This window comes from Macaca fascicularis, chromosome 13, assembly GCF_037993035.2.
Source record: "Macaca fascicularis isolate 582-1 chromosome 13, T2T-MFA8v1.1".
In the NCBI taxonomy this organism is placed as follows: domain Eukaryota; kingdom Metazoa; phylum Chordata; class Mammalia; order Primates; family Cercopithecidae; genus Macaca; species Macaca fascicularis.
Genome location: NC_088387.1, coordinates 106,131,912 through 106,155,484, shown reverse-complemented (window position 1 = coordinate 106,155,484; position 23,573 = coordinate 106,131,912). Strand labels below are relative to the sequence as shown.

Below are 23,573 nucleotides of genomic sequence, written 5' to 3'. Positions count from 1 at the left end.
AGGGCACATGGGGGATGCCTTAGTTTTGCTCCATAATATCTGAGGCCTTACCTATGAAACTAAAAGGTTGAGGGCTGAGATCACTGAAGGCTTGCTGCGTCACATGCCTGGTGGTGAATGCTGGCTGTTGGCTGGGGGTCTCAGTTCCTCTCCACGTGGACTTCAGCCTGTGGACTCTCCATGTGAGTTGCTTGGGCTTCCTCACAGCATGGTGACTGGGTTCCAAGGGTGAGCGTCCCAAGAGAGAAGATAAAGTTGGAGCACTTTTTCAGTCTATTCTTGAAAGTCACACAGTGTCACTTCTGCACACTGGTATTAGATAGCATTCATTAGAAGCAAGTCACTAAACCTGCCTTATGTTCCAAGGGGAGGGAAATTAAACTCAATCTTTTTTTTTTTTTTTTTAAGATAATACCTTTTAAAAAATTTTCTCTGATCATAAAAGTAATGCATGAGTAAGGCAAAAACTCCAAACATTATTATGTAGAGCGTATGACACCCTTATGCTAAATTCCCAAACCAAAGAATCATCAATATGTGTTGTTTTCTTGTTGCTTTTTGTATATTACTATTGCTTTCTGAATATTACTATTTGTATTAGGGTTCTCTAGAGGGTCATTATATTAGGGACATCTGTATTAGGGTTCTCTAGAGTATATATGAAGGGGAGTTTATTAAAGAGTGTTGACTTACACGATCACAAGGTGAAGTCCCACAATAGGCCATCTGGAAGCTGAGGAGCAAGGAAACCAGTCTGACTCCCAAAACCTCAAAAGTAGGGAAGCCAACAGTGCAACCTTCAGTCTGTGGCGAAGGCCTGAGAGCCCTGGAAAACCACTGGTGTAAAGTCCAAGAGTCCAAAAGCTGAAGAACTTGGAGTCTGACGTTTGAGGGCAGGAAGCATCCAGCACAGGAGAAAGATGAAGGCCGGAAGACTCAGCGAGTCTGCTCTTTCCATCTTTTTCTGCCTGCTTTATTCTAGCTGCACTGGCAGCTGATTAGATGGTGCCCACCCAGATCGAGGGTGTGACTGCCTCTCCCAGTCCAGTGACTCAAATGTTCATCTCCTTTGGCAACACCCTCACAGACACACCCAGGATCAATACTTTGCATCCTTCAATCCAATCAAGTTGACACTCAATATTAACCATCACACTATTCTAAGTAGTCGTATGACATGGTTAAAGTGGTATTTTAGAAAGATCACTTTGGTGGCAGCAGTAATTAGAGGGAGAGAAACTGAGGTCCAGGAGACTACCAAGAGGTTAGCATCATTATTTAACAAATATATGAATACCTTCAATGTTGGCTTATCATAGTCAAGTCTGAAGATAAGAGGGGACTGCTTTAGAGGAACAGAAAAAAATTAAAGAGGAATGGATGAATTCAAGAGACACTTTCAAGGAAGGTTCGTTAGGGTTAGTGACTGGATTGTGATTGGGGCAAAGGAGAAAGAGGAGCAAAAGGTGCCTGGGGATTTCAAGTGTGAGTCTTTGGGAGAGCCACCCATCATCAGCTCGAGGCAAGTCAGGGATGGAAGCTCAGTTTTGGGGAGAGAGATGAGCAGGAGGTATTTGGACTGAACTGTCAGAAATCACTATGTTTAGGAGCTAAGCAGAGAAGCCACTCAAAGCGATAGGCAAAGAACAGGCAGGTTTGGGTAGACAGAAGCAAGAGCATGCAGGCCCAGAGCAGAGGGGAAGAGATTCAGAGACGGTGGCTACAGCGCCAGGTGCCGTAGATGTCTCAAAGAGAGCAAGGCTTTCTTTGGGCCTATAGAGGCGAGCAGTCATGGTTGACTGAGCATCCTTGATGCCAGTGAAATGGCAGAGGCAGAATCCAGATTACAAGGGCAATGGAGTTTAAATAGCTCTAAACTCAATCTTTTGATGAGAGGAGTGGCAAGGTTCTAGAAAACCACATGGAACCCAGAAGTATTGCTGAGACCTTTTTGGGAAAATATAACCTAAAACAATATTCAAAATCCTTAACCTTGTGTTCTAGTATGTAAGAGGCTGAAAGACTACCTCCTAGGGTTGTAGGCTTAAGCCACAGGTTTCCCAGACTTTTTGGATCATGGTGCTCCTAGGCCAAAAAGATACATAACAGTTCTGTTTAAGTGGTTATATAAAAAAGACAAGTATCTCCTAATTAACTAGTAGCTATTTGAAATAATAATACCCATACATGGAAAGAAAAAGTACTGTTTTTATTTCTTTCGCAAATAACTACAAGTCACAGGATGTGTGAGCAAGCTGGGCGCTATGCACCTTCTGAGATCTTGGAATCTGATGGGCCACTACCACCTTCACCTCCCATTCCGCATTGGTTTTCACACTGCACATGCCTGTTATCCCAGCAACCACCTCAAACTCAACTTTTGCGAGGATATGATGTCCTTGAAAGGGATGCAGCCCAATCTGATGCTGAAATGATGAGCAGCCTGGAGCTCACCGCCATATGTTGGCCTGTGGGTGTTGGGTATGGCTTCTACATTTAAAATACTCTTCAGGTTGGGTGTGGTGGCTCACGCCTGTAATCCCAGCACTTTGGGAGTCTGAGGTGAGTGGATCCCCTGAGGTCAGGAGTTCAAGACCAGCCTGAGCAACATGGTGAACCCCATCTCTACTAAAAACACAAGATTAGTTGGGCATGGTGGCCCATGCCTGTAATCCCAGCTACTTGGGAGGCTGAGGCAGGAGAATCGCTTGAACCCGGGAGGTGGGGGTTGCAGTGGGCTGAGATCGCACCACTGCACTCCAGTCTGGGCAACAAGGGCAAAACTCTGTCTCAAAAAAAACAAAATGAAAAAAAAACAACTCTTCAGTGCTCTTGTGAGTTTGCCGTGGGCCTCAGGGTACCTCATCACACAGTTTGGGAAGTTGGTTTAAACATAGTGGATCCAGAATGAGGGACTGTTTAATGTGCCAAAGTGATAGTTTCCTAACACATACCAAAATTCCTAACAAGGTTATTCAGATTTCACATTTCTAGGATATACTGAACTTGGATAATTCAGAGTCGAGGGCGGTGAAGCTGATTTGTCCAAACTGATGAATTTTAAGGAACCGCCTTGGCTTTCACATATAACAGGTAAGAAACAATAGTCTCCTCCCCTTATCTCAGGGAAGGTGAGCTATGAGTTATATACTGTCTTTAAGAAATTGACAATTGCCTTGAAAAATGTCACACGTGGAGACTGAGGGAAAGATAGGAGGGGGAAAGCGAAACATATATAGGTTGAGAAAATTGCCCAAGCCAGGTAACATGGGTAGAAAAAAACAGAGCAATGTTTTATTCCCAGGTTACCTAAAGAACCTTCCCACTATCGCTGGGTGTGGTGGCTCACACCTGTAATCCCAGCACTTGGGAGGTAGAGGCAGGTGGATCACCTGAGGTCAGGAGTTTAAGACCAGCCTGGCCAACACGGTGAAACCCCAACTCTACTAAAAATACAAAAATTAGCCAGGCACGGTGGCGCACATCTGTAGTCCCAGCTACTTGGGAGGCTGAGGCAGGAGAATCACTTGAACCCAGAGGTGGAGGTTGCAGTGAGCCGAGATTGCACCGTTGCACTCCAGCCTGGGTGATAGAGTAAGACCCTGTCTGAAAAAAAAAAAAAAAAAAAAAAGAACCTTCCTAGAGTGCTGCCCAATATAAGACGAAATTTTACATGAACTGGAAACAATTAGGATTAACCCACCCAACCTCCACACCAAAATCGTTTCTGTAACTCCTGAAGTTAAATGAACCCAGAACATTGACATATTTTCCAAAGCAATTTCTTATTTAGCTCAGAACTTTACATGTGACCTCAATAAGGTCATTTTATGGCTCTTAGTTTCCTTAAATAGAGCACCAAAGTTGTAAAAAGGCGCATTTTTTCTCTAAGGTTACTTAGCAAATTACAAATGAAAGAGGAAATATACATGCGACTAGAGAGTTCATCACCTTACTGCACTAGAAAATATGGCCCAATTTCTCTCTCTCTTTCTTGTTCATAATTCTCAGACAAGACAATAGGAGTCATGTGATGTGACTGAGAAATTGGGCCAGTTAAAAATAGAAGGTGCACTTCACCAAGTTCATTAGAAAGTGGAAGTTTCATTGTTGATTGCTGTTCATTTATCTCTGCCTGCCGCATCTGCGAGGGAGGCAAGAGACAATTGCAGATTCTGAGAGCTGGAGCCCCCCACCTGCCTCGTTCTGTTTCCTGGCCTGGCCGAGCAGCAATGCCCAGGAGCTCACCTGAGCCCCATGAACTCTCTCTTGGTCCTCAGGGAACTCTCTTCTCTGGTTGGCAGTGGTTTTAGTTGGGAGAAAGCTCTAGCTGGCTCCTCTTTCCTCCCAACGGGAGTGCTCAACATCGGCTTTTCTAAATGGGAAACGAAGGTCTCCAGCTTCACGTATGCAACATGGTGTCTGTACTTTTGCCCTTGCAGAGTTCTGAAGGTCTTAACAAGCCTTGCCTGCATAGCAACTGGCAGGTGGGAAAAGAGAGAGGCCACACTGAGATCTGTCAGTTTCATAAATGGAACTGAGTCCTCCCCTCAGCAGCTCAGAGTGAGCACCCACTATGGGTCCAGCAATGCCTGGGGCCACAGATCTAGAAAGGACGATGATATACACTTGTAAGCCTTGCGGGGTTCCCAGGACAGAGGGTCCAAGGAAGGCCCGGCCAGGCCCAGAACTCCCAGACCTGATTCCCTCTGACGGTGGTCAATATTCTTCACATTAGGATTTGCAAATGGTCTCATTTAACCAGGTATTCTCACCTCCTCCCCACTTTTTTTTTCCACTTTCAATTTTTATTTTAGAATCAGGTGGTACATGTGCAGATTTGTTGCAAAGGTATATTGTGTGAGGCTGAAGTTTAGAGTACGAGTGAATCTGTCACTCTGATAGATTTTTTTCAGCCTTTGCCCTCCTCCCTCCCTGTCACCCCTTGTATCCTCCAGTGTCTATTGTTCCTATTTTTATGTCCATGTGTACCCAATGTTTAGCTCCCACTTATAAGTGAGAATATGTGGTACTTAGTTTTCTGTTCCTGTATTGATCCTTTTGGAATAATGGCCTCCAGCTATATCCATATTGCTGCAAAGGACATGATTTCATTCCTTTTTACAGTTGCATACTATTCCATGGGGTATATGTATCACATTTTCTTTATCCAATTCACCATTGATGGGCACCTGGGTTGATTCCGTGTCTTTGCTGTTATCTCCTCCTTGTTTTACAGATAAACAAGTTAAGGCCCTGAGAGGAGAAGTGGTCAGATTGCACTAGGACCCTTTCCTGTCAGGGTGGGTGACCTGTCCTTTGTACCAGATCCCTTCCTTCGATGGTATAGGAAAAGGGTGTGTGTCCTAAGCCTGGGCTCCCTCTGCAGAGAGTGCTGAGTCTGGGATGGGCAGGCACATTTGGGCCAGGCTGCTCTTCCTAAAGTTATCACAGAAGCCATGGTTCTGCTTATACCCTACGATTCCCTCTGAGTTGAGGCCAACTGAACAGCAGACACAGAAGCCAGCAGATGGAGGTTCAGTCTCAGCCGTGTTGCTGATGAGGGTGGCATTCAGAGCTCCATGGCGAGAGTCTGGCTTCCTCACCCCCCACCTTCCAAGTTTATACTTTGAGACAACCTGCCCGAGGAGGAGCTGGGGGCCACCGAGCTGTGCTGTTTTCCCATGGTTTCTGCCTCACCCTGTCTAGCCCATTTGTTGGAAGCATAAGAGATGAAGCTCCCATTCTGTGTGCAGCGGGTGGGCCAGGCCCTGACCTTTCAATGCTCCTCCTACAGGTGCATGGGTAGATGGAACACCCCAGCTGGCCAGGCAGGCCCCCGGAGGGCCGAGCCACTCAGCCTGCCTCACAGTCAGGTAAGTCTGCTCCTTCCTTAGCATTAGTGGTGAGTGGCAGGGGGCCCCAGTGTCTCACCTCCTCATTGTTCCTTTTTGGGAGAGAATGCACAGGTTCCCCCAATGGTCACCAAGTAGGGGGCAGCCTCCTCTTATTTTGCCTTTAGTTTACCCTAAGCTGAGGGGCCTCATGCCATGTGCCCTGTGCACACGGGGTGCCCCAGCAGTGTAGACTGCATGGCCCGTGGTGCTGGCTTGAGCTGTGGTGGAAGAAGCCTAAACCACAAGTCAACTCACAAAGGGCTGATTCTTCACTGCTGTCCAGGGCTGTGGCACTGGGGAGCCCACCCAGCAGGTACAGCAGTTTGTCCTGAGAGCAGCTGGCCCCACCTGCTCTCCGGGTGAACTTTCAAGCTTCAACTCTTGCAAAGTGGCTTGTCAATGGGACACGCCCACTGGGTCCCCACCTGGTGTTCTTTTGGACAATTAATCTTAGGGCAGCTGGTGGAAAGAGCCTTGGAGAGCGGGAGCACAGGGTGGGGTGGGGTGAGGGTGGGAGGAGAGTGTTAGAATCGCTCATTTGAGACTTTTTTTGTTTTGTTGTGTTTTGTTTGAGATGGAGTTTCGCTCTTGTCACCCAGGCTGAAGTGCAATGGTGCGATCTTGGCTCACTGCAACCTCCGCCTCCTGGGTTCAAGTGATTCTCCTGCTTCAGTCTCCCTAGTAGCTGAGCTTACAGGTGGATGCCAAGATGCCCAGCTAATTTTTGTATTTTTAGTAGAAACGGGGTTTCACCATGTTGGTCAGGCTGGTTTCAAACTCCTGGCCTCAGGCAATCTGCCTGCCTTGGCCTTCCAAAGTGCTGGGATTATAGGCATGAGCCATGGCGCCCAGGCCATTTGAGGGATTTTAAGATATGTATGTCTGCACCAGCTTCTTCCACTGCCTGAAAATGAAGCTAGGCCAGGTTACTATTAGAATATCTAAGAAGGGGGATGTTCTACAGCATGTCTTTTACCTGCTAAAGTAGAAACAGGAAACAGAGTCTTGAGGGCATCACTAGGAGACTGGTAGCTTTCTCTGAGTGATGATGAAGGCAGATTCCTACAGAAAAAATAGCTTTTACTACTCTTTCTAGGTTCTCCTCATTTGGCCCATTCCTAAAATACAGGATCCTGCTGCTGAGTGACTCCCCTAGGACATGATGACCTCCATCCTCTTCCTCCTCTTGCTCCCGCTCTTCCCTCTATCCTCTTCCTCCTCTCGCTCCCGCTCTTCCCTCCTCCTCTTCCCTAGACCTCAGCTAAAAATAGGATGCTATGCCAGGGTAAGAGAGGATCTTTGTGTTTTATAGTTGAGGAAACTGAGGCCCAGAGTGGGGAAAAAGTCAAGAGGCCTTTTGGGCATTCTAGGTATGTACCGATAGGTCCAAAATGAATTTGTAGAAATTGAATTTCGGCATAGAGAGAAATAAGCATTTTCTGAGTCACAACATCCTTATGTAGGAGGCAGTGTCCTCGGTGCGGTCCTGGTCCAGTTATGGTACATGGAGCCTGTACCATGTGAGGGATGTGGTGTGTAACTTATCTCCCATGTTGATCTTCTGTAAAATGGGGGTATTCGCTTGTCTATGTTCTGGGACTCTCGCCAGTGGTAGGTGAGCTGCTGTATGGAAAAGGGCTATGATTGGACCTGGTGCATTAAGACACACCATTCATTCATTTCCACAGGGTAGCAGATATGGTAGTTAGGATGTGGGTTCTGGAGCTATACCATCTGAGTTCTGATCCCAGCTCTGCACTTTACTAGCTTTGTGACTTTAGGTGAGTTATTTTACCTCTCTGGTCCTCAAATGTCTTGTCTATAAAATGAGGATAATAATCGTATCACCTCAGAGGGTCAATATGAGGATCAAATAAGTAAACCACCAAGAACAGTGCCTGGCACATAAGTTCTCAATAAATGTTAGCTGCTATGATAAACATTATTATGGGCAAACCATGAGTGTTATGATTATAATTGTTGTTCCATCTTCCAGAGTCTCAGGGCTCTGAGTGAGGATGAAGGCAGATTCCTACAGAAAGTTAGGATTGATGAAAAATCCACCCAGCTCACCATCAATGGGGATGTCCAGGGAGATACTGAACAATTATTTTTTCATGCTAACAAGAGGACTCTTGCATGAAAGCAGAACGTAAAGCTAATTTCCCCTTCAAAGACTCTATGTTTCAAAAACAACACTGAATTTTTCAGGTATTTAAACAAGTGGGTAAGGGGCTGGGCACAGTAGCTCACACCTAAAATCCCAATGCTTGGGGCCAGGAGTTTGAGAACAGCTTGGGCAACATAGCAAGACCCTCATCTCTACAAAAAATTTTTTAAAAAAATTAGCTGGGCATGGTGTTAGGTGCCTGTAGTCCTAGCTACTCAGGAGGCTGAGGTGTGAGGATCACTTGAGCCTGGGAATTTCAGGTTACTGTGAGCTATGATTGTATCACTGCACTCCAGCCTAGGCTACAGAGTGAGACCCTAGCTCTAATACATATATACATATAAAATTATATATAATTATATGTATTATATGTATTTATATATATATTAAAAAGGGCAAGAAGGCATTGCATCTCCTTTTAAAGAAGTTGATCTTTATCTTCTCCCACCTGGCCATTCAATGCTTTCAGAATACCTTCTATGTGACAGACACTCTATAGGCACTTGGGACCAGAGCTAGATGAGGTGCAATTTTTGCCTTCGAGAGAGACAGATATACAAGCCCATGTTTTTAGGACATGGTATTGGATACAAGGAACCTTTCAGGGGCAGTGTGGGCAAAGGGAGTTCTGTGACTACTTCTGGGGAATTCTGACAGAGAAGTCTTCCGAGAAGGAAAACCACTAGTCCTGGGTTCTGAAAGAGAGATGGGAGTGTCCCAGGCAGGAAAGAGGGGAAAGACATTCCCAGAGGAGGAAACACCATCTTCTCTCTTCCTCCCTGATGGCATTGTGAGACTGAGACCATGATAGCAGTTTAAGTGCTTTGCAAAATAGCAAATGAGAAGGGTTATCGACAAGCTAACCAGTGTGCCTCTGACTTTGCAAGAAGCTGCTGGCCCCTGTTTTGGGAGCCACCAGCATGTCTGAGGTCTGCTGTTAATGATCTCAAAGCTGAGGGCTTATGCCTAATATCAGACATCCCCTCCCTGAGGGGATACCAGCCAAGATGATCCCTGTGTTTCTGAAATGTAGAAGAAATAAACCTCATTTCCATCTTTACCTCATGCTTTATAAATGTCAAGAAAGGCCCAACATTGCTCACATCCCCACCGCCAACTCAGATCCATTCAAATCAAAAGAGGAGATCAAATCCCCCACCTTGGAAAGCTTCTGGAATCCAATAGCCTCTGCCCTCATTGCATAATTGCATCCATCCTCACATCATAGTCAAGTCAGGTGTGAGTTTCAGTTAACCTGGGAGAAGGTATTAAAGGCTGAGTGCCCGCCAATTACCTCCATAGAGGCAGAGCCTAGGACCAGAGAATAGAAACAACCATTATGTCAGGCATGTGTGATTACAGGAGAAAGGAGGAATTCAGGTAGGAGAATTATGGGGAGAGGAGGAGAAAGCAGAGCCTTAGGGATTATGTGTCCCAGTGGCCTTTGTAGGAGCCTGGCCGATCTTGCTGCCTCTGATCTGGTGACCACAGGAGCTGTGCCAGCAAGACTCAGGACCACAGATGGCTCCAGCCTGGTGCAGTAGAAAAAGCAGGGTATTTGAAATCACCAAGACCTGAGCTAGAGTCATGGCAGGGGCTCTAGTCAGCTGCATGACTGTTCACAGATGACTTATATAAATCTTCATTTCCTTACTGGTAAAATGAGGCTAATAAAATTTACCTCCAAAGGTAGTAGGTTTTAAACAATATGATGAAAGTAAAGATGCAGGCATAGTGCTAGCTACAGAGACATAGCAGGTGATCAGTAGATGTTCAGGCATCAAGGAACAGACATTTACTGAACACCTACCAAGAGTCTCACCTGTTGGACTGACTGTCCCTGATCATCATTGTCCAAATGTATGTCATTCACTCACTCAATAAACATTTATTGAGATAAACTATATGTCAAGCACTGAAATATGCTCTGGGGCTGCAGACTCGTACATAATAGGTGTCTTTGTGGAGTTCACACATTATATCCATGAAGATTCTTTTTGCAGCCTTGTCTATAAATGTTGGAAATAACCTGGAAGCCCAACAACAAGGGATTAGTAAAGTAGATGATGGCTTGTCCAGTCAAAGAAGTATTCATGTATGGCAATACTGACAATTGCTTATCACATATGAACTGAAATAAGCAGGAAAAGAAATTCTAAATACAATTAAGCTTTGTTATTCACAATAGTTGTGTTTTATAAGTTTATTTGTCTGTTCTTATATTACTAACAAAGACACACCTGAGACTAGGAAACTTATAAAGGAAAGAGGTATAATTGACTCACAGTTCTGCAGGGCTGGGAATGCCTCAGGAAACTTACAATCATGGCAGAAGGGGAAGCAAACACATCCTTCTTCACATGGCAGCAGGAACGAGAAGAATGAGTGCCCAACAAAGGGGGAAGCCCCTTATAAAAACATCAGCTCTTGTGAGAACTCACTATCACAAGAACAAGATGGGGGAAACTGCTCCTATGATTTAATTATCTCCACCTGGTCCCTCCCAGGACATGTGGGGATTGTGGAAACTATAATTCAAGGTGAGATTGGGTGGGGAAACAGCCAAACCATATCATTTTGCCCCTGGCCCCTCCCAAATCTCTTGTTCTCATGATTCAAAACACAATTATCCCCTTCCAACCATCCCCCAAAGCTTAACTCATTCCAGCATTAACTCAAAAGTCCAAGCCCCACTTTGGGAGGCTGAGGTGGGCGGATCACAAGGTCAGGAGATTGAGACCACGGTGAAACCCCGTCTCTACTAAAAATAGAAAAAATTAGCCGGGCGCGGTGGTGGGCACCTGTAGTCCCAGCTACTCGGGAGGCTGAGGCGGGAGAATGGCGTGAACCCCGGAGACGGAGCTTGCAGTGAGCCAAGATTGCACCACTGCACTCCAGCCTGGGCGACAGAGCGAGACTCCATCTCAAAAAAAAAAGTCCAAGCCCAAAGTCTTATCTAGGACAAGGCAAGTCCCTTCTTCCTCTGAGCCTGTAAAATCAAAAGCAAGTTAGTTACTTACTAAATACAATGGTAGTACAGGCATTGGGTAAATACACCCATTTCAAGTGGGAGAAATTGGCCCAAACAAAGGAGTTACAGGCCCCTTGCAAGTATGAAATCCAATAGTGCAGTCATTAAACCTTAAAGTTCCAAAATGATCTCCTTCGACTCCACTTCTCACATCCAGGTCATGCTGATGCAAGGGGTGAGCTCTCATGGCCTTGGGCAGCTCTGCCCCTGTGGCTTTGCAGGGTACAGCCCCACTCCCAGCTGCTTTCATGGGCTGGTGTTGAGTGCCTGTGGCTTTTTCAGGAGCATAGGGCAAGCTGTTGGTGGATCTACCATTCTGGGGTCTGGAGGATTGTAGCTCTCTTCTCACAGCTCCACTGGGCAGTTGTTCTAGTGGGGACTCTGTTTGGGGGCTCTGACCCTACATTTTCCTTCTGCACTGCCCTACTAGCAGAGGTACTATGTGAGGGCTCCGCCCCTGCAACAAACTTCTGCCCGGACATGAAGGCAGTTCCATGCATTTTCTGAAATCTAGGTGGAGGTTCTGAAACCTCAATTCTTGACTTCTGTGTACCCACAGGTTCAACACCACATGTAAGCCACAATGCTTGGGGCCTGCACCCTCTGAGTCAATGGTATGTGCTGTATGTTGGCCCCTTTTAGCCATGGCTACAGCTGAAGCAGCTGGGACTTAGGGCACCATGTCCCTAGGCTGCATAGAGCAGTGGGGTCCTGGGCCTAACCCAGAAAACCATTGTTTCCTCCTAAGCCTCTAGGCTTGTGATGGGAGGGGCTGCAGTGAAGATCTCTGACATGCCCTGGAGACATTTGCCACATTGTCTTAGTGATTAACATTTGGCTTCTCATTACTTACACAAATTTCTGCAGCCAGCTTGAATTTCTCCCCAGAAAATGGGTTTTTCTTTTCTGTCACATCATCAGGCTGCAGATTTTCCAAACTTTCTAAACTTTTATGCTCTGCTTCTTGAACACCTTTCCACTTAGAAATTTCTTCTGCCAGATACTCTAAATTCAAGTTCAAAGTTCCACAGATCTCTAGGGCAGGGGAAAAATGTAGCCAGTCCCTTTGCATAGCAAAAGTGACCTTTACCCCAGTTCCCAACAAGTTCCTCATCTCCATCTGAGACCACCTCAGCCTGGATGTCATTGTTCATATCACTGTCAGCATTTTGGTCTAAGCCATTCAAGTCTCTAGAAAGTTCCAAACTTTGCCACATTTTCCTGTCTTCTTCTGAGCTCTCCAAATGGTTCCAACTTCAGCCTGTTATCTAGTTCCAAAGTCGCTTCCACATTTTTGGGTATCTTTACAGCAGCACCCCATTCTGAGTACCAATTTACTGTATTAGTCTGTTTTCATGCCGCTAATAAAGACATACCCTAGACTGGGTTATTTATTAAAAAAAGAGATTTAATTGGCTCACAGTTCTGCAGGGCTGAGGAGGCCTCAAGAAATGTACAATCATGGCAGAAGGGGAAGCAAACATGTTCTTCTTCACATGGCAGCAGGAAGGAGAAGAATGAGTGCCCAGTGAAGGAGGAAGCCCCTTATTAAACCATCAGATCTCATGAGAACTAACACACTATCATGAGAACAGGATGCGATAAACTGCACCCATGATTCAATTATCTCCACCTGGTCTCTCCCACAACACATGGGGATTATGGGACCTACAATTCAAGATGAGACTCAGTGGGGACACAGCCAAACCATATCGCCATGAATACTGAATTAGTGAATGCCGAACCACTGCCTCTAGGAGGAACACAGAGTCCTGAGAGCCTCTGGTTATAATGTTTTGTTAGTTGATTAATTCATAATTTTATTTTATGCAGGCTTCTATCCAAAGACAGAATCTTGTTGATTCACTAAAATGAAACTCATGGCCAATAGCCCTTGAAGTCGTGTTGAAATGAAGCTCATCTAATACATACTCTCTCTGTCAGGCACATCTCAGCCTCCTCACATGCAGAAACACTAGACAACACTTCAGCACTATGCTTAGGAGCCATTTAAAACAGACAGATTTCCAATAGAAAGCACAAAAATGCAAAAAACGTGGGCACTAAATAGTCTGTGAAAGGGATGCTCATTTACAGTATGAGAGCTGAAACAAGAAGGCAAAACTTGTCCTGTTCAAACTCTACTAGGAACATGCATGTGGAACTACTCAAAATTTCCACCACTTTGTGCATGTCTGTGGACGACCAAGACAGTGCCACAAGTATTGATTTTGGAGTTACAAATACATTTTAGCAAGTAGGTGAATTCACAAATACGGAATCCACAAATAGTGAGAGTGTACATGTGGATAAAGCCTGGAGACATTGTAGAAGAAAATTAAAATGTTGGTCACAGGATTACTATTGATGCTTCTCTGTTTTAAAATTTTCATTAATGTCAGATTTTTTCCTTTGTTTAACAATAAATAACACTTTAGGGAAAATAAACAAAGCCTCCATCTGGCTCTTACACCCTCCTCCTCTGCCACCTTGTTCTCATGACATGGGCAGTGGGCTTAGAAATGGAGGGAATGAAGCTTCAGGGTTAGGGGTTCCCAGCCTGAGATCCTCCATGCCAAGGCTTCTGGAATGATCACTGACAGTTAAACATTTTACTCCAAGGTAGCTAAAATCATGCCTTAGGCCGGGTGCAGTGGCTCACACCTGTAATCCTAGCACTTTGGGAGGCTGAGACAGGCAGATTGCCTGAGCTCAGGAGTTTGAGACCAGCCTGGGCAACATGTTGAAAACCTGTCTTTACTAAAACACAAAAAATAAGCTGGGTGTGGTGGTGTGCACCTGTAGTCCCAGCTACTCAGGAGGCTGAGGCGGGAGAATTGCTTGAACCTAGGAGGCAGAAGTGGCAGTGAGCCAAGATTGTGCCACTGCACTCCAGCCTGGGCAACAAGGAGAGACTCTGTCTAAACAAACAAACAAACAAACAAACAAACAAACAAAAAATGCCTTTACTCAGCCTCTCCGGAGCACAAAGCACTGACTAGTTTTCCTCTGGTTGTAGTCATGTCCTTACCATGCTGCAGCTACAGTGGCCTTAACTCCATCAGAACCTTTTATGCAATTTCCTGTGTTTTGATGACAGAAAATTTGAAAAACAAGTTAGTGTAGTTTGTTTAATAGAGCCCAAAACTTGGGCTCTTTGGAGAAAAGATTGTTTTGTTTTGTTTTTTTTCAAATGAGTGATTGTGATTGAAATATTAAGAGTTGTTGCTCTAAATTATGTGAAAGGCACCCTTTTGGGTTCCTTTTCAAAGGTATTTGGCAAGAAACCAGCTTAGCAACATCGACGGGACCTAGATGACCTATTGGATCATTCTAAGGGGCTATTTAAAGAAGATGTAGAAACTTCTTCATCAATACTTGCTGAAGCTAGGAGTATTGTCCTAATTCCTGACTATGGGGACAGGAAATTCCAGGCCACAAAGGTTGCTCACATTTTTACCTGATTTGCCTCCAGATTTGAAGTTATGTGAATGGCTTGTTTGTCTAACTCAGCTCTGCTCAAATCAATCTTTCACGGGTCCCCCCAGTAAAGATCACCTTGGGTCAAAGATCATAGGTCATCATGGTTCTTAAATACCTACCCACTTTGTAGGAGTTCCAAAGTGGACAATTACTCAGAAATTAGTGAGGAATAAAAGCACGTATTTCAAAAGACTAATTGGGAAAAATGAGTATAGCATATGCAGTAATGTTTCAAATGTTGTCTTTACGGCTATCCCAATTAATTTCCCGTGTTTCTCCAACCTGACTTTTAAAAAGATAGAATATAATAGAAAGCAACCTGCTATTGATGTGCAGAGTTGCCTGTGTCACATCTGCTGTACAATGACTTGACCATTAGGATATTCATCCTTTTTATGTGCCTCGGTGCACTCGTGCACAGCACATTCTTAAATGTATGTGAGTCCAGACACATACATGCAAATTTGTGATCAAAAGATTTTCCCTAAATAATTAATTCAGGGCTACTGCTGAGAAACAAAGCAAAACTTAGAGGGGCTTTCCAAAAATATCATAGTTTTGCCGTTCAGTAGTCCTGACTTCTTGCGGTGCAAATCTATTAATTTTGATGTAATAAAAAAAGTGTTCATAGAAACAAGCAAGAAATAAATAGGGACATTAAGATTGTATGAAAAGGTGGAAATTGAAAGGTGAGCTAGGGATTGTCCAGATGACAGGCAGAGGCAGTGGAGGCAACGTGAATGGAGCAGGTTGGTTAAATTCATGTGGGTTTTAAAAGGGTGACTGTTCGTTGTGCGCACGACTCACAGGCTCTGCTTCCTGGAGAGCCAGGTAGTTGCTTTTTTGAAGAAAGAAAATCATTTCAATATGCGGAAGGAGAGGGCTTTTCGACTATAGCTTCTTCAAAGTGTGACCTCCAAATGGTCACAGATCAAGATGCCTCGTATTTACCTTCATGCCGGGCTTTCAAATCAACATTTGGCAACTTTCAACATTTCTATTGTGCAGTTTTAGGGCAAGGATTAAAAAGAAATCCATCTGTTAATATTTGTTTTTCTTGTCCTTTGTTAACCAAAGATTCTTAGGAACTTTCCAATTTAAAGGAGCAACTTTTATTCATCATCTTGGTTAGAAGCAGCTTCTGCACCTTGGGCCTTCCTATTAGAGGGGAGCACACCTTAAATAAGGAAGGACTTGGTGAGTGATACTAGCCCTTCTCTAGTCAGCAGAGCAAGATGCGGAAAGGTACAGGCCTAGTTCTAAAGTGCTGAATGAATTAACTGCAAATGGTTGTTGATTCTTTTTGCTTGCTGGAGCACCCGCTGTGCACTGGACAGGGAGCTGGACACCCTGTCCAATCTTCTATAGTCTTTATAACAATGTTGCGAAGTGAGCATTATCAATATCACTGCTTAAATGAGGCAGCATGGAGAGGTTAAGTAACTTACCTAGAGCCACTCAGCTAAGTGGTTGAGCTGGGATTCAAGCCACATGGGTCTGCTTTGTGGCCTCTATTGGGTCACATTTCCCAGAAGCCCTGAAATCACCATGGAAAAGATGGCGTCTCCGAGAGCCCACCGAGGGGGTGGGGGACTTAGGCTCATCTCGCCAGGGTGGGGGAGGTAGAGGGAGCAGCCAGATGCTCCAGCCATCTCAGGTCAAATGAAGCCTGATCCTTTCTCAGCTTGATTTGACCTAGAACTAGGAAACAGATGGGTCCAAGCAGCCCCAGGGTCTGAGGACGGCTGGGCAGACACATGTGTCCTGGCTGCAATCGCTCTCATTCTGAGGGCCCAGGGCTTGGGGCTGCTCTGGGGCCCTAGCTCCAGTGTGGGTCTTTTGACTTGTAAAGCCTTAGCTAGGAATTCCTCTGTCAGGCTAGAGGGTTCGTTCTTTCTGAGGGCAGTAGACCCAGGGAGGCCCAGAGCAAATCCAGGGAGATAAGGCAGATGTCAACAGATGCATTGTAAACAATCTGGTGTAGATGCCGGAAGAGATAGCGGAGGAGATAAACAGGGATCTAGGACAGGTGCCCCATGGACTTAAGACTAACTCAACCCCAAAGAGCTGTCCTTCATGCTGGGCCATGAAGCTGTTTAGGAACACCCTCTAATTGGATGAACATGGGACCTGGCTCACAGATTTTTACTACATGTGTGCAAAGTGAATGAACAAATGAATAGAGACCTAGGCATTTATTCATTCACTACTCACTTACTGATATGAGGACCAACAGTTCCGGTTTGTCTAGGACTAAGGGGTGTCCCAGGATATGGGACTTTCAGTGCTAAGACGAGGAATGTCCTGGGCAAACCAGGACTAGTTGGTCTCTGTAGTTACTGAGGATCTATGATGGACTGGGCCCTGGGCCCCCACTGGGCATATGGAGGTAAGTCAGACTCAGTTCCTGCTCTCAAGAAGTGCACAGCATGGTTACAACAGGTAGATAGAAGGCAGAGTGGCAAATGTCACGATAGGGCCATGAACAAGAGCAAGGCTGTGGAGCCTGACACTTTAGTGATGGCCTTTTTTTTTTTTTTTGAGACGGAGTCCCGCTCTGTCCCCCAGCCTGGAGTGCAGTGGCGCGATCTCAGTTCACTGCAAGCTCCCCCTCCCGGGTTCACACCATTCTCCTGCCTCAGCCTCCTGAGTAGCTGGGACTACAGGTGCCCCCCCACCATGCCTAGCTAATTTTTTTGTATTTGGTGATGGCTTTTAAGAGGAGGAGCAAACACTGGCTTGAGTCTCATGGGAGAGGCACTCACCAGATCCCTACAAGAAGCTTGGAAAGGGCCTTGAGGTTAAGAGACAGCTGGGACAAAGGCCTACAGGCTCACACAACAATGGTTTGGTTCAAGAAACAGTAGGCAGCATATGTGCATGTTGGAGGGGTGGGATTGAGAGCATGTGGAGGTTGTAGGGTTGGAGAGGTATTTGAGGGGCCAGTTACAACTGGTAAGCTATGCTAAAATATATTAAATTGATAATATAGGCAATAGGGAGCTGTTGAAGGTTTTCTGAGCATGGAGAGATAGAATCAGATATTACAAAACATTTCATTCATTCAACAAATGTTTACTAAGCATCTATTATGTGCCAGGCATTGTGCTGGAGGAATGAATGAATAAATGCATGCATGCATGGCTATCACTTAATTTTCCAATCACAGTGAGGATCCTTGAAATCCAGGGACCAGCTGATGTGACTTGTGGGCCTAAGATCTCTGTCAGAAAACCATTCTGCAATGAGCAAATCTAAGCCAGCCAGCATTGGCTCCCGCCACCACCTCCTTATCTGTTTTTCTTTTTGCAAAAGACCTTGAGGCCTGTAGTCGGTTCCACTACAAAATGGTTACACAATTTCCCCGGGAGAAGGCGACTTTCCACCTTTGGGGATGAATAAGCCCTTTCTTTTCTGGAGAGCTGGCCAATGAGGCACAGGCTGGGTACTGCAGGAGGGGCGGCTGAGGGAACAGCAGGCCTCGGTCTAATTTGTGGGTAACTATTTGTTTTTTCATTAAACAAAGTCTGCATGGTAGGAATTGTGGTCGCAGGAGCCTCGGGAGGCCGATAAAGCAGGCAGGGCGAGTCTGCCGGGAGCAGCGGGCAAGGGAGCTGCTCTCTCTGATTCTGCTGCTGCCCAAAGCTTCCACTTTTCTGGGGCTGCAGGTCCTATAAATGGTGCCTTTGAGGAGGCTGCCCTGGTGACAGCAGGACCCTCCCTGAAGCACCCACTCGGCCACTGGCTTCTGAAAGCGGAATTGTCCCTCCCCAAGCCCTGCCCTCCTGCGACATTCCGCACGCTGACCATTGTCTGCAGAAAGAGGCCATTGTCTGGGGCTGACATATCTGCTGACCAGGCACATGAAACAAGCAGAGCTTTGGGGAGAAAGAAATCCACCCAAACCAACAAAAAACCTGAGCCTCGCCCGAGGGCAGGGCTTAGACCCGGCTTGCTGAATTTCCTGATTCACTGGTGTCCTTCCCGAGAGGAAGTACCCACCATTATGGGAGGATCCGAGTTTTATCTCTGGGCTGGAATGACACCATCCCTGCCTTTGTGTCAACAGCACTGAGAGGCCTTGTTTAGGATGATGTGGCCAGTGCTGAGAAGGGCTTGTTTGAAGAGAAAAAAGAAAAAAACAGAACAATGTTTATCCAGCAGGCAGCTCCTGCCAAGGCGGCCTCCTCGCTGTCCTCTCTGTAGGATGCTGCTCGCCAGGCCTCTTGGCTGTTCCTCGGCCTTGGGTGCAGGCTGTGGGTGGGGGGACAGCCAGCTGGCAGACACCGGTGTTCGATGCCAGCTCTTACAACACGGAGGTGGGTAATCAGGCTGCCGTCCCCACCTCTCCCAGGCACCCCCTGTGGCCTTGACTGCCCAGCCCTCCCCCAGCATCTTCCCCACCCACAACTAGGAGTTAACTCACACCAGGGGCAGCAGAGGCTTCAGAGCTGTGGCCACTACATCCATTCTGAGCAGTTGGTGCCCCCACATGTACTCTTCCCTTTGGATTTCGAACATCACCCTTGCATTCAGGCATGTTCCTGAGGCCAGCTGAATTGCCTTCGGGCATTAAGCCTCAGAGAGCCTCACTACTCAAATGGTGGTCCCAGGACCAGCAGCAGCGGTGCTAATTAGAAGTGAAGATTCTCAGGCCCATCTTGCTGCATCAGAATCTGCATTTTAACAAGATTGCCTGCATCTATTTACACATTAAGTTTGAGAAGCACTGGTCTAAATCAGTGGTTCTTAGCCGGGTCTGGTGGCTCACGCCCATAATCCCAGCACTTTGGGAGGCCGAGGCGGGTGGATCACCTGACGTCAGGAGTTCGAGACCAGCCTCAACATGGAGAAACCCCGTCTGTACTAAAAATACAAAAAAAATTAGTTGGGCGTGGCAGTGCATGCCTGTAATCCCAGCTACTCGGGAGGCTGAGGCAGGAGAATTGTTTGAACCCGAGAGGCGGAGGTTGCAGTGAACCGACATCACGCCATTGCACTCCAGTCTGGGCAACAAGAGCGAAACTCTGTCTGAAAAAAAAAAAAAATCAGTGGTTCTCAAACAAGGCTGCCTATTGGAATCACCCGGGGAGCTTTTAAGAGTCTCAAAGACCAGGCAGCCTCTTGGGCCAATTATATGAGGATCTCTGGGGTGGGGTGGCAGGGAGTGACTCTGGAATATCAGTGTTTTCTCAAACTTGCCAGGTGACTCCAATGTGTCTCCAGGTTTGAGGCAGAGGAGCTAGGACGGGGCCCTCTTTTCACAGTCCTTGGACTGGGTTTCCATCAGTCACAATATTCTCACTTAGTGCAACTCAGCAACTTGAGCATTTTCTATGTGCAGGAATCACAGCAATTGCTGAGGTTTTATCAGTGATGTTGGTACATGTTCACGTCTGCAATGCCTTTCTGGCCCAAAGAACTCCTAGTGATTCTTCAAAGCCCAGTTTAGAAACCTCCTTGTCTGTGATGTGTTTTTTGACCTCCTGAGATGGGGAAAACGCTTCTTCCTTTTAACTCACATTGTCCTCTGCGTTTTTCTATTATTGAATTTGTCGTGCTGAAGTATAAACATCTATTTACCAATCACTGGACTGGGAGCCTCGAGGACAGGGACTGTATGTTATTTTCTTTCTCCAGGATGGAGTGCAGTGGCGTGATCTTGGGTCACTGCAACCTCCACCTCCTGGGTTCAAGTGATTCTCCTGCCTTAGTCTCCTGAGTAGCTGGGACTACAGGTGCACGCCACCATGCACAGCTAATTTTTGTATTTTTATAGAGACCAGCTTTCACCATATTTTCCAGGATGGTCGTGATCTCTTGACCTTGTGATCCACTTTCCTCAGCCTCTCAAAGTGCTGGGATTACAGGCATGAGCCTGGCCTGTATCTTATTTATCTTTGCATTCCAGGATCTAGGGCAGGGCCTGGGCATAAAGCAGGTACTTAGTAAATGATGTTGACTGATAACATGAATACATGGGTGAATACGCAAAGGAATATAAGAATGGGTGAAGATACATTCCCTACCCTTAAAAAACTGAAATTCTAGGAGGAGAGACCATCATGTGCAAAACTAATGTGACATTAACGTCTGATGGGTGTTTGATAGGAGTTTACCCAAGTTCTGTGGGAGTGGAGGGTTGGGAGAGGGCCATCAACAGTGAGATCCGGAGTGGTCCACATTCTGCTTATTATCACGTTTCCGGTGTATATACCAGGGATGCCACTCGAGTGGTTCTCTTTGGCTCCTTTCCTTGTTGTAGTTGGAGACAAGAAAATAGTCCAATAAATGGAAGGTAAAGATATTTCTACATTTCTAGAAGGTGCTTGTTCTGCTACATGCAGAACAGGTGACTGTGGTTGGACTGTCAGGCCCTGGACACAAGCCTGGAGAGCCTCAGATGGAGGGAGGAGTCTAATGGGCCCCGACAACTGCAAAGAAGCTGCTGCAGTCCACGCTGGCCACTGTGCATCTGTAACAGTGTGGGTTGTGGGGTGGCTGGTCACAGCTAAGATCAGGGTCCTGGCAGAGTGAAGGCCTGGCCCATCAGAGGCAGGATGCATTGCCCAGGCAGTAGGTGTGCATCTGGCTCACGTGGGCTCCTTCCCCGCAGATGCTTCGCAAAGCTAAGCCATCCTGTCCTGGAGGAAGGGCAGAGGCCAGTCGATCAGTTAAATGGGTACAGAAAAGCAACAGAGACAGAGCAAGTGTAGGGCAGGTGCTGGAAGATGGCGAGCACAGCAGAGGTCAGTGGGCACAAAGGTTTGAGCCAAAGGACAGCAGGCTGGAATAGGCAATGGGGAGGGGCTCCGGGACACCCAGAAGGGGGTTGTGACTCCTATGGCAGAGGTTTTAAGCCCCTAGGGTGGCATGATAAGGAAGAAAAGGGTTCAATGAGGGGTAGTAGAGACCATGGGTGATTCCTTTAGGAGAAGGCTGGGAGGGCTGACACTAATGCTATTATTGGCAGCTTGGCTGGAATTCTCGCCCTTAGAACAGCCCTGAGGGTCTCTCCTGGAGCTCAGTGGAGACACAGGCCGCATGGCTGCTTGGCTGCTCGCAGATTCTTGGGGGTCCTGGGATATTTGGGAGGAGGGTTTCCATTTCTCTGTCTTTTCTCATTTTCCTGCACAGGCCAGGAGTTCATTTTCTGTGTCAGAGATATCCATTCTACTCTTTAGCAATGCATCTCTCTCTTCCCTTTGCACCAGACACAGTCAGCTCCTATGTAAGGAAGTCAAGATTTTCTCAAGGGAGACATCACCCTAGAAACCATCAACTCATGACAAACGTGATTTCCAAGGTTCATTTTGGAAAATAGCCTCAAGGATGAGACGATGAGGATTTTGAAGATGGGTGAGTAGGTCGTCCACTTCCCGGAGAAGGAAGGCCAGGACTCTCTTGGGGCATGCCCTGAATGTCCTTCTTTTCAGTTCTGACTTTTCAAATCTGTCTATTGCTGGGGCCGGTGAGGAAAGCTGGGCAGGATGGGCACCCGAAGAGGCTGGGAGGGAGGATGCTGAATTCCAGGGGGCCCTACATCATCCTGAAGGTCAAATTGAGTGAGCCTAGTTCAGAAAGGTCCAAGGCAGATCACAGGGCTAGAGAAGGGATGGAGCTGCTGGGTGGACACTCTGTGTACACTCTGGGATGAACTGGGAATGAACTGGGAATGAACTGGAGCCAAGGTCAAGCCCAAGCCAGGGAGCCTGGTGAACAGCCTCCTTCGATAGCTGAGGAAGCCCAAACCATTCTTCTGTTGGCCACTGGGTGAGGGATGCACGTGGGACCGTCAGACTTGGTTCAGGAAGTCGGCAGGGGCATTACCCTTCAGTAAGTCTCTCTGATAACCCCAAAGGGTGATGGTCTCGGCCTCCTGGGATTCACTGTGCACTTGCACTTGCCCCTCTGAGGATAGGCATGTGTGTCTCTGCCCCTACCACACACAGGCCTAGTACCTTCCGCAGGGCTAGCCTGGTCTTGTCCCTTCTGTGGTCCTCTGGGTGTCTAGCTGAGGACCTGGCCTGCCCTGGATCACAGTAGGCATTTCCTAAATCAAATGGACAAATGGATTGACTTGCCTTTTGCTAAGAGCGCCTACCTTCGGGGTGTGGAGGTAGAGGCAGGAGAGAAGCCCAGGATGCTGCTCAGAACAGCCCATGACTCGGACTTCCCATGGCTCGGACTTCCCGTCTGCAAGATGGGCAGGTGGGCAGATGGGCAGTAGAGTCCTCTCCTTGTCTGCCACTCGCGTGGCGTGCTGTGACAACCTGCCCGTCACCATGAGAAGTGCAACACCAACTTCAGGTGAAAGGCAGGGGCGAGGGATGGTCGGGGCTTTACCCTGTCACCGGGTTGCCAGGAGTGAGGCTGGCTCTGCTGCCGATTGTTGTCCAATCTGGGGCCAGTGACTGAGTCCTCATACCCTAGACTCCTCATCCGCCATGGGGGCAATTGTGAGGATTAAACAAATACACTTACTTACATAAAACCACGCAGGCAGGGAAGTGCGCTGTGCTCCAAAATTTGGGACCCCTACCTGGATTCCAGATTTCTTATGTTACCAGTCTTTAAAACATAATATTGACTTCTTAAAAAATTAACTTTTATTTCAGATCCAGGAGTTACATAGGCAGGTTTGTTACATGGGTATATTGTGTGTGCTGAGGTTGGAGGTACAAACAGTCCCAGCACCCAGGTAGTGAGCACGGTGCCCAGTAGGTAGTTTTTCAGCCTTTGCCCCCTCCCTTCTCTAGTAGTGCTCAGTGTTGATTGTTGCCATCTTTATGTCCATGAATACCCAATATTTAGCTCCCACTTATAAGTGAGAATATATGGAATTTGGTTTTTTGTTCCTGTGTTAATTCTCTCAGGATTATGACCTTCAGTTGCATCCATGTTGCTACAAAGGACATGATTTTATCTTTTTTTGTGTGTGGCTGTGTAGTATTCCATGGTGTATATAGACCACATTTTCTGCATCCAATCC

The 23,573-nt window shown here is 46.6% G+C and overlaps 1 long non-coding RNA gene across 1 annotated transcript in view; it reads left to right on the top strand.

Moving 5' to 3' along the window:
* The first annotated feature begins 2,979 nt into the window (after window positions 1-2,979).
* Window positions 2,980-23,573, top strand: part of LOC135966877 (uncharacterized) — a 32,810-nt gene continuing 12,216 nt past the window's right edge. Inside the window, exons 1-3 of the long non-coding RNA XR_010580565.2 lie at window positions 2,980-3,093; window positions 5,240-5,303; window positions 5,798-5,876. This is a non-coding gene — a long non-coding RNA (uncharacterized lncRNA). The remainder of the gene's footprint in view (window positions 3,094-5,239; window positions 5,304-5,797; window positions 5,877-23,573) is intronic.